This window comes from Bemisia tabaci, chromosome 3 (assembly GCF_918797505.1).
Source record: "Bemisia tabaci chromosome 3, PGI_BMITA_v3".
Classification (NCBI taxonomy): domain Eukaryota; kingdom Metazoa; phylum Arthropoda; class Insecta; order Hemiptera; family Aleyrodidae; genus Bemisia; species Bemisia tabaci.
Window position 1 is genome coordinate 5880447 of NC_092795.1, and position 11879 is coordinate 5892325.

At 40.6% G+C, this 11879-nt stretch overlaps 1 long non-coding RNA gene across 1 annotated transcript; it reads left to right on the forward strand.

Annotated features, from left to right (window-relative positions):
* The first annotated feature begins 2542 nt into the window (after nucleotides 1–2542).
* LOC109030820 (uncharacterized) lies at nucleotides 2543–5605 on the forward strand. The gene is made up of 2 exons (XR_011899428.1): nucleotides 2543–3120; nucleotides 5297–5605. It is a non-coding gene; the product is annotated as an uncharacterized lncRNA (long non-coding RNA).
* Nucleotides 5606–11879: the final 6274 nt, after the last annotated feature.

Genomic DNA, 11879 nt, shown 5'->3' on the forward strand with positions numbered 1-11879 from the left:
TGCTGGAAGATCGGTCTCAGAGAATTTCAGAGTAGTTTCACTACCTCGCATTGCGTCTCGTTTGCCTTCAATGATAATATTCTGATTGTTTTTCGTTTTTATGTTGTTTGTTTTCCCCCTTTAGAGAGTCCACTTCAGAAACTGACCTCCTGGCGGATTTGTAGACGGTGGTACAGGATTTCTGAACAACCCTCCTAAAAAAATGACAACTCAATTGTATAACTCTTCCTCAATAATTGTGGCTCTTCGTTTACCCAAGTCTCTGAGATTCCCGCTAGTTGCGAGTAGGACTTCAATGGTAAGAAACTTTTAAGTTCACTCAATCTAAACGACAAAAAATTCTTTAATTTAAAGTAATAAACACGGGAAAAGAATTAACCTATGCGGAGCATTGCGATTACGCCTCGCACCATCGCGCCTTCAATTTTACACATGCAACACGGAGATCCATCAAGTACGAATAGTTGTATCACTGCGCCGTCATCCACGCGCGCATCCTTTCCCTCGCGCTACTTCCATATTATGTTTGTTTTCGTTTGTCTCATCTGAAGTGGTACTTCAAGGGCTACGTGAGCAATATAGACGAGGATAGGAGATACGTAATCGGGTTTAGTTTTCAAATAATTTTTTAAGGCTTTTGAGCATTGAGCTAAAACAATCCTGGAGTAAGGTGAATGACCAGAAACGCGTGCATAAATTGTTCGGGACCATCATGCAAACCTATCGTAATGATTCATTACAGCGCGAGGTAGTCAAGTTGCTCACGGGGAGAACAGTTACTAGTTAAAATTGCGTTTCATGAATATGACATCTCAAGTGAGCGCACATTTTAAAAGCCGATAAAAGTTGAAAGTGCATGCAGTAGAATTGAGAGCAGCACAATCAGTCAAAAAAAATCAACAATTAACAATTTAAACGGAGAAAGGTCAGAAAAGAGAAAAAATGAAAAATATATGTATCGGAAAGTTTCCTCCCTTTTTAAAACCTCCCTGGGATCAAGTCTTTATTTATTCTTAGAATAACATCTGCCCTTGCTAGTATAATATTCAGCTGATATTCCTCAAGATTCACTCATTCTGAGTAAAGCAAATTCAGACAGTATGCAGTTAAATTTAACCCTAATTTGATAAAACTTACGAAAACGCCACTCAACTTAATCCAACATTAGAGAGAGAGCCAGTTCTGAATTGCACTAAGATTTTAAGGAGAAGTTTAAATTAACTGAGGTTATTAATCTTCCACCCAGCTATGCTATAACTTGTTGGCTAGACAAATAATTAACATATGCCAAGGAAAACGAACCCCTAGAGAGTCGACTATGGAGGGAGGGTTATTCAAAGAGCCAAATACTTCCTGGTTCGGATGCTATGAAATGTGTACTGTGTTCCTCTCCAATGCGCGAGGCCTCTACTTTCAAAAATTTCAATTCTTAAAAAATTCCTTTCTGTGCGACAGCAGTGCGCAGTTGCCGGTTTTAAGGTTAGATAATGTAATTAATGGAATTTTCTTTCTCGCCAACACACAATTGCTCTTTATGATCGGGAAGTGCAGCCACTCGCCATGCCGCCGGTTTCATGCAAACGACTTGACAACTCGTGGCGGTGCGCATGAATAAGGAATAACTAGGGTTATTTACCTGTGTGGTAATTCCTCACTCCGTTCATGATTGTCCTGCCGCTAATGTCCCTGCGTCGATTCTAAAATCCCATTACGGTAGACACGTGGAAAATGGACGCAAGCTAATCACTGACACGATAGCAAAACCGATAATGTTCGACGTCCACTTTTGCTGGAACCGCGATGCGTATCCTCACCAATCAAGCATCAGCAAAAACTGATCAAAACGAGCAGAATATCAAATTAAGAAGGGACAAATCCAAACTTCCGCCGAACAAGAACAGGTAAATATTTCGCTGCCTTTTATACTAGAGAGAGTGTATACAGGAACTGCTAGAGTTCATTGATTTTCAACTTGGAGACAATCTCATCCATGTTCCCTCGGCATAATGAGTCAGCATGGCAAACCATTGAAATAGGTGACTCAGAAGTAGAATTGATTACTATGGAGGAACTGCGTTTAGCTTCATTTAAAATTAGATCGGGAAAGGCTTCGGGTCCGGATTACATACTGCTAGTGCTTGCTAAAATTTTTGCTGATACGAATATTGAAGATTTTTTGAAAATGCTTAATGAGCTGCTTGTTGAAGGCAACTTTACCAGAGGGGAATGAAATTTTGTCCGAGCATCGAGGACACTTAGTATAAAAGAGCAAAGTTTGGGCCAAATCCAAGGGGAGGCCAAAATTGGCGTTTTTGAAACAACCTCTTTAAAATCCTAGGCGAATAAAAAAAGATCAATTTCTCTATTGCAGTGCTTCTGAAATATTGTCGTCAGTCTTCTTAATATTTTTTGATTAATTTATCAAAACAATTATTTCCTTCGAAAACCCTACTGGCATTTTTAATATTTTCGGAAGATTTTAAAATTTTGTTTGATGATCTCTGCAAGTGCGATTGGTGCTAAAAATTAAATTGAACGCGGTTTTCACAGCGATTGCGATGGAATCAGCGTTGAAAATCCGACTTACAAAAAGAATAAGAAGCGAAAAAAATCCGGACAAAACTAGATGACTGATTTTCTGTTGATTTTGTAGAAGAGATGTTCATTTATACAATATTTTATTAGGATTTGTTTGAATCTGAGTCGTCTACTGCTACTCAAAAAAATGAACTGGCAGTAAAGTCCTTTGAGTTATTTGCGTATTATCACCTATAAAAATATTTGCGTGATATCTGATCTTGACTACCATTTTATTTTCAAAGAATACTATCCAATGAATATGTGTTACATTATGTTGAAACAGTGAATAACCGCAACACAGACGTTCGTACAAAGTATCGCGCTGATGCATTTAATTAAGCGTTATGGGCAAAATTTGAAAGCGCCTTCGTTTTTTGGATAGGCAACACGGACATCCATAGAGTACGAATAGTTGCATCCTACATCAAGGCGCTATGACCAACCTCGCAACGTGTTCTTTGGCTGAGATACTAACTGAAGGAGTCGTCTTGCCGTATTGGAAATTCCAAATGAAACGCAATGATCTTCTCCTTCTTATCTGTGGGTTACATATTTTAGAAGATAGCAATTTTTGAGGGAAATGTTTTTACTTGGGTATTACGTAGAAGCTCGTAAATCGTTTAAACTCTTTTACGAGAGCAGTCTCATCATTCACCGTAAACAAAAACTTAGATTTTTATGTTACCGGCTAAAGCAGTGACATGGACGTGCCAGCCTAAAGCATGTGTTCTCTTTGTTTTATTGGGATTTTTAGATGCAGCTAAATTGGATTTACTCTCCCCTGATATCAATACTCTATATGAAGGAATAAAAGTTTGTCAGTGGATAGAAGAAAGGATAATATTGTAAATTTCTAAATGATAGAAATGTCAAAGTAACTATTATTTTGATCGGATAAATTGCAAATCAGTAATGCTCATATTTTGTGTCCAATAATAGTCATCACCTAAAAAAATGTGTTTTACTTAATAATTTTAAAATAGATTTACATATTATATGTACAAAGTTGTTCATGTCAGGATGAGGTTTCCTCACACGATAGTCAGTCATAACCCGAACCAGTTTTGCAGCGTCGGAGGGGGAGGGGCCATTGGTCACTGTGCGAAAAAATTAATCAAAATGAATGGAAAGAAATAGAATTTTACCTTAATGAGATAATTAGTGTTTTATCCGACAGAGAGGATGCAAATTCAAAGGATGAAGGAGTCCCGAGAGAGATGATTTGTGTTTATATCTAAGTCATGAAAAATACTCCTTCAGAAAGAAGAATGTTTTCCCGAAACTGAGACGGAAAGCTTTGCCCAAAAATCAGGCCTTAAATTAAAATTTCACGTGGGGTCAAAAGGAAGAGAAAAATCCCGACTGCAGGACACGACTTTCCCGATCGGAGTTGAGCTGGAATTTTCTTTTTTCTTTTTTTTAAGAAAAAAAAAAATAAAATTCGGGACCGGCGGCGATCCGAATCTCGCGGCGGTTAAACGGGCATGCGATTACCGAGGTTCGAACTATTTTGGTCGGAAAACGGACCACTAATGAGAGAGGAGTCCTCTTGAGAGAGGCCGCGAAGAGAGAGGGGGGGAAAAACAGAGAGAGAGAGACCAAGAAAGGCGGCGCCGACTTGGAAGAAAACCGTGGTTGACCTTCAGCTCAGCATCTGCACAATTACAATGCAATAGACTCTCTGGACATTGCGGCAGAAGACCGTATTTTTTCGATGAAGCGTATGTACAACGCGCATCTGTACTGACGTCATTAATGGATAATCTCGATCTCGATGACATGCGGATTGCATTTTGCGAAAAGGAACCAAGAACATCCCAATGTCGCCAAGATCGTGCAACTTTTTGTTTTACCTTGCAAATATAAACTGGACTACATTTTGCAATAAGGAACCACTGTTTCTAGCTCATTTTAGAAACAACATATATGCCATTGGATTCCCTATGCAGGAAAGTGCTTTCACGGAAGAGACAGCGATACTGGTTCCTTATTGCATATTGTAATCCAACTGATTATCTGAACAATTTTTAGCTTTACTCACAATAAATTATAAAGTCAAGATAAAAGTTACCGTTGTAAATTTAATTTTTGTCATGATTTCAAGAATTGTATTGCAACCACGCAAGTCGCACAACCCTAGCAAAGGTGGAATGCTCTTGGTTCCTTTTTGCAAAAGACAATCCACTCAGACCGCGTTTAGCAGAAAGGAACCAAGCCACATAAGCTATTGTCAAATTTAACCGGGTAATTTAATTTTTTCCACCAGAGAACATTCGCGCGGATATATAATATAAAGTCGATTTACAACGCACTCTGGCGTTCTATGACACCCAAACGCCACATATGCCTGTTTTCCCAGAGGTTATCGGGCAACTGACACCGCAACATCTCTTCGTCAACGCCTTGCCGCCAACCCTTCACGGGACGTCCCCGTCGCCTCTTCCCAGGTGGTACCCAATCAAGGAGGAATGGTTACTTGTACCAGTATATAGTATAACGTTTACCTTTCTTCTGGTAGAATTGACGCAATGTGAAATACAGCGTGAAGGGATGGTAAATTCTACCAATCTTTTTTTTTTTTAGTGAGTTGCCGATTCGCTGCTATTAATTACGCGTTTTAGGGGCGAAATTTTGAAACACCGCAACCAAGATACGCTTTTTTGCAGTTTCATTGTCGATATTCATTATTTTTCCTCTGTTTTGATCTGTTTCAAAGTTTTCGTGATTTCGGAACGGACCATCGTTTTCTCCAAACTTTTGGTTCCTGGTAGCACAACAAACTGACCGCTCTAGCAATTTGATGTCGCTGCCTTCACCCTGAATGTAACGCGGATGAGCCAACCCTGAAGAATGCCACGGCGAATACATTCGTAGCGCCCTGAACCTCACCTCCCGCTAGCCACGCCGATGTTGCCGCTTCAAAGATCTCCATCATTGGCTGAAAGTCAAAATTTGCAATTTCATTTCGTATCATAGTACAAATGCTGAGATAGAAATAAACTATCGCTGGTGCTTTTGCATGTAACCTTGCCGGGTGATCATTGACTTTTTTGCAGGTCTATCGGGCATGCCTGCTTGGCAGATGAGATGCATGCATCTCACGGAGCACTTGCTCACTGCACTCATGCATCATTTGCATGTTATTTTTTTAATCATTGTCAGCCAGCATAGGTGGTGTAGGCTACCGTGCTAAGGAAGAACGCCGTGTGAACATTCGAGAGTTGCCAAATTTCTTCCGATAAAATGTTCATTGATGAGATAAGTTATGTATATTTTTCCTTGAAATTTTCAGACGCTTTAGATTAAATTACAAACAAAATTATCTGAGAAATTGGGAGAAAAATGTTCACAAATTTCCCTGAAAATTAGTGATTTTTTTAAGGAAATTTGGCAATGAAGGCTCATACGGAGTTTTTTCTTAGCACGGCAGTTGGGGTCGAGGGATTGGTCGCTGCCTGCACTATAAGGCCCCGTGTTTGAACCCTGAAGATGACAAGTTTGTAGATACACTAGACAAGGCACTTCTCCTGAAAAAATTGATTTTATGCACCAAAAGAAAGTACCTACAACGCACTCTGGCGTACTGCGACACCTAAACGCCACGTATGCCTATCTTCCCAGAAGTTATCGGGTAACAGACACCGCAACATCTCTTCGTCAACGCTCTGCGGCCATCTCTTCACGAGACGTCCCCGTCGCCTTTTTCAAGGTGGTCCCTGGTAAAAATTGGCAGTAGAATGGGTGTTCCAAAATACTATAGACCTAAAGCCGGCTGTAAGATTTCCAATAGCTTCTATAGCGCCGGCTGTACAATTTCTTATAGTCTTTAATAGCCGATGGCGATTAAGTAACAGCCAGACGATAAAGTTTATGCTAAACGTTCCTAAATACGGATACTAGGACTTGGTTAGTTTTTGGACTACCGCTCTCTTTTTAAGCCGTAGTATCTTGATTTATTTTGCGAGGAAAGCTCAGTACTTTTGAAGGATGCCTGTCATTCTTAATATGTTGGAGCGCCATTAATTTCTTATGATACTGTGCAATACTTCTGGTGTGAAATAGTTGCTTCAGACGCCGTGGCACGCGGCGCGGCGGGCGGGCAGAGAGCGCGAAACGCGCATTGGCGCCTACAAACCTAACAGGGATACTTCACGCATTGCGCAATGCGTGAAGTATCTCTGCTAGTTGTGTAGGCGCCAGTGCGTCGCCGCTCCGCTTTGTACGGTTTTCACAGCGTTTTTCAACTCATGATTTTTAAATGTTTGCACACTCTGTATGGACTATTCTCATTTTAATTGATGGAAAAAAAATATGTTTTAAAGGAAAATATAATGTGTGTTTTGTAAATATTATGGTAGTTCCGTATCAAACTTAATGATTGCCAAAGCACACGAATTTCTACACAATTTCTTATACCCTTTTATAGCCAATGGCGATAAAGTGTAAAGCCCGGCCTTAGGAACTATAGCCCGACTGTATACTTTTTTATAGCTTCGTATAGCCCGGCTATATGATTTGGTCCGCTTCCTACAGTCAGCTATATGATTTTCAATAGTCTTCTTTAGTCGGCTATAAGAACTCCTATGGTATTTTGAAACGCAGCTCCTATCGTCAATTTTTACCAGGGGTACTCAATCCCACGAGCGGATCCAGCAAATTTCTAACATTGGGTTTCCTCCATTTAAACCTATGTTATATAATCGATACTTGTCGGAGCACCTGGCCCCTCTAAGAATCGATACATTTTCATAGGTTTAAATGGAGAAGAACTATGTTGCCAATTCGCTGGATCCGCCAATGCCCAATCCAAAACTTGTTTAAGGAACCTCACTTTTCAACTTTTTTTTTTTTTTTTTTTTTTTTTTTTTTTTTTTTTTTTAAAAAAAAAGAAATGACAGTTGAACAATATGCTGCTAGGATTTTGAGTATTTTTTCAGCAGAGATAATTACTCTTTCTTTTACTCCAACAGAAGTTTGCAGGAGGCATTTTAGTCCAGAAAAAATGGTAGTACTTCCACTACGGAAACGAAAGTGTCTCACGTAATGATTGAGCATCATTTCCGACGGGTCCAAGGTCGATAACGCACCGGTCGAGGACCAAGAGCGGGGTCCCGCAGAAACGGGCGAAATGCCAATGAACCACCGGGTTTTGGCATCGCAAAAGTTCAATGTCATTGGCTGAAACGATTGCCGCGAGTCGTCCCCGCCCCCACCACCCAAAGATGTCTTCGGTTTCGCTTTGGAGCCGCGGAGCTGATGATCGGCTAGTTATCTCCCAATTGATTCAAAGAAAACGTTTTATGAATGAGCGTCAACCCCCCTCTCCCCCCACCACATTTAAGAGAGTACCGATGTGCTAAGGCCAAACGTTGTCTAAACATTCGAAAGTTGCCAAATTTGTCTCAAAAAAAGATGTATATCTGAGAGAAGATTTTTTTTTTTTTTGGGGGGGGGGGGGTTATCTACCCTCAGTGGTATCAAAATGAGTTCGCTCATACCTATGACCTACCACCCTACCTTGTTCGCTATGAGATACATCTCATTCCATCCCGAATCCCGACAACGCAGAAAATGTGAGAAAGTAGCAAAATAAATAAAAAAATATCTGAGGGAAGATATGAATATTTTCCTTTTCAACAGATTAATACTTTCAAGCAAACGAATAAAATTTTCCCTGAATATCTGTTTGCCAGTACATATTTGTGGCTGAAAATACTTCCACATTCCTGATTTGTTTCTCATCGCCTTGTTTTCGGCTTAGTATCTAAAATAAATACTATAATTTATAATGCATCCTTAAATATCGACGGTGAAAGTCGGCAATCACATAACTCGGTTTGCGACGTCGCAGACTTCCTGTCATACTTTATTTTTTAAACGGAAAACTACTCAACGGCAATTCTTTAAAACTGTCATGATTTTTATTCTCAATGCGAAGAAAATTCTGCAAAAACTTCAAGAAACAATATCAATTTGTTCTCCTTTAAAAAAATGACGTAGAGGCGGAGATTTTCAGACACCGCAAACGAGTTATGTGATTGCCGACTTTCACCGTCGATATGTATAATAAACACCTTAAAAAGTTAAATTATTCTGAGGCATGTTTGGACCGTTCCAGCCAGAGTCTACTTTGGTACATGAAAGGGAGCTACCGGCTGATTATTGACACTGGTGATATACAAAGCTATAGATAAGCAGACAAAAGGAATCGGAGCGATTTCAATGTTTGAAACGGGCGGTTTTTGTAAATAAAGGGGGAAATTATGGACAAACCAAAGTGTTTCTCGTAGGTTACCGTTCGTTTATCTATTACTTACTCCTTCGTCCTTTACAACCACCTGCTTTCACCGACTGCATCCTTTGTCTATATATCACTATGTCTAACAATTTCAATAATCAGCCTGGAGATAATTGTTCAAGGCCCAAGTAGCTAGTCGATTATTTTCTCTGAGCTGGAACACTGAGGGCTGTATTCGTAGTCGTTCTTTATATAGCTTTGTAACCTGAGCCAGTTTACCTGAGTAGATTCTCCTTCATCCAAGGGTGTAGGCAATACGCACGCCTAGGAGCTTAAATATTGGTTTCTACATCAAAATCTCTTCAATTGAAACTTTAAGGACCTTAATCGTAGTCAGTCATTCTCGGTCACACTGGAAAAAAAGTCACTTGGATCTAGAGTCCTGACTCTTGAAAACAATGACAAGAAAAAATACTCTTGATTCAATCGGCTTTTTACTTGAATCGAAAGTAAATCCGCTTAAACTGAGAGTCTTGGTTCTCGATCTAAGCAAAAATCCGATTGAATCAAGAGTTTTTTTTTTTTTTTTCTTGTCGGTGTTTTTAGGAGTCTGGACTCTGGATCCAAGCGACTTTTTTCACATGCAGCAAGGGTAACTTCTACTGAAAAAATTGATTCAAAATAAATGGTCTCAGGATTTTCTGAAAATATACATTTGCGATCGCGGTTGATTCAGCAACATCCAAGGGTTCATTCGACGTTCTTGTTTAGCACGGCGAAGTGGGCGTGCGATTTGGTCACAGACCGCTCGTCAGTTCATGTGTCGGTTACTTCTTCATCTGTCAGAATTGTTTGATGGATGGACGGGCTGGACGGAGATCTCGCGTTGATGTCGAAGTGCGGCGAAATTCTGGAACCCTCCAAGTGTGGGTGCACGCTGAACACTCTGATGACGGTAATTAGTCCGAATTAAACCAAAAGGATCCAAGCTTCATCACGGGAGGAAAAAAACAACTGAAGTATTCCTTTACGTGGTTTCGACCATCGACATCTTTTGAACGTGATATAAGGAGAGGGGATCGTTATGAACGTGTCGCTGTCGCATATGGGCGTATTTGAATCAGTGAGTTCGAAAACACACCAACTCGAATTTTATTCGATTTTCACTTTTTTACGGTTTAGTAACACTTATGGATAGAAGTATCCGCACGCAAAAGGAAATTTCAAAATTGCAATAGGAAGTGCTCGAAACAGCGACGGGAAAAGGGAAGAATCTCCGGTCCCCTACCCCCGGGTCCCGGTCCCTTACCTTGGTTTACTTTTAATTCCTTTTTCTCGGTCAGATCAACCAAAATGACTTGGTTTATGGACCAAATCTTCGGTAAAATCGACCGAAACAGTGGGTTACTCTAAAGTAGCTGGGAGGGAGGGGATATCCCGCAGAACTAATGTACTCTTGTTTCTCTCGATGTCACTCTGAAGTCGCGATCAGTGACGGGGCATGAATGATCGATTAGGTCCTGCGCCACGAGGTTTTCGGAAGAAATTCTTCGAATAGGTCTATTTCTTTGGCGTATGAATCGTTAAACAAACTTACTTCTAGAGTCCCTTTATACCCAGAGTAACGACAACTCGATTATCAGCTGACTGGCAGCCGACCTTGGCTGGCCATGGAGGCCGAAACTAGTGCACTCAAACGAACGATATTGGGGGATAAGGATCAGGAATCCTGCGATGTCTGTCACACAGAAACAACAACATCAACAAATTGCTCAATTAAAAAGAAAATGAGATTGGTTTGTGAATAATTTCTTAATCTATTTTCATTTTGGACCGATGGCATAACAATTTACTCTTGATAAACCACAATTAGGTAATATTTTCATTATTCTTGTTCACATACGAGGTACCGCCATCTTGGTGCACTAGTTTCGGCCTCCATGAGCGAGAACCAATCAGAATTGGATTTTTTTTAGGCCACTTTCAGCCCAATCCTGGCCCAACCAAAAGTGATTGTCGTAACTCTGGGTATAAAGGGACTCTACTTACTTCCACTGACGAGCCGTGAAAAAAAAAACGGTTCAACAGTTAGAACCGAGATCAAACCAATTTTAAACCGAAGAATATTTTTAGTTCAGTCTTCATGGTTTCGGTTCATACTTTCTTCTTGAACCAGTTTACGGTTCAAATTTTGGCTCACTCGAAAATGCCGGTTCATACTGGTTTTTGGTTAAGTTTAGTTATCAGCCTTACTCACGGGTGCCCGCCAGGCGAGAAGTTAGGCCGCGCAGGTGACAGGGGGAGTAGCCCCCGAGTCTACCATAAGTTATATCTCTATCTGCTTCGCATCATCTAATTATAGCAAATTTTAAGCCTAGAAGATCCGTGTCGGACAGCCTAGGGATAATGAACCCTGCCCTCGCCAAATGGGCAAATTTTCGCAGTCATTTTTCAGTGGGTAGTTAAACTCGAACGAGCAATTTTTAGCCAGGACCAAACTGTCGCGTCGAGAGGAGGAATTTTCCGAGAAGGGCTTGGGCGTCGTTGACGGACGTGCAACGACCTCTCGCGGTCGCGGCGGAAACTGCCGAGTCACAATCCACCCGAAAAATTAATAATTTGCATGATTAGCCAGCTCCTCGTCTGCCGACGAAAAGCAAGCCGTGCGCGAAAATTAATCTAATTGTGCCGTTCACGGTTAAAATACCGCGAAAGCGAGTTCGCCGATAATTCGCTAATTTTTCCCTCGCACTCCGATCAACTCACTATGTTCCACGGGGAGTGTATCGATTCCGCAACATCGAAGTTCGATACATCGCAGATTTGAGCGATCCATCTTGGCGAAAATTGATTAGAATCGTACTTGGAAATGAAATCTAACTCAGGAGGAGTCTCTTGTCATCGTCTGACCTATATTTAGACGTATTTCTATCAAACGGAACTATGTGCATTATGACGTGAACCCTGTTATGCGTGTATTCTTATGGGTCTCTGGGCTCATGTTTTAATGCATATAGTTCCATTTGACAGAAACACTTCAATTTGAATCCAATTCAATAGA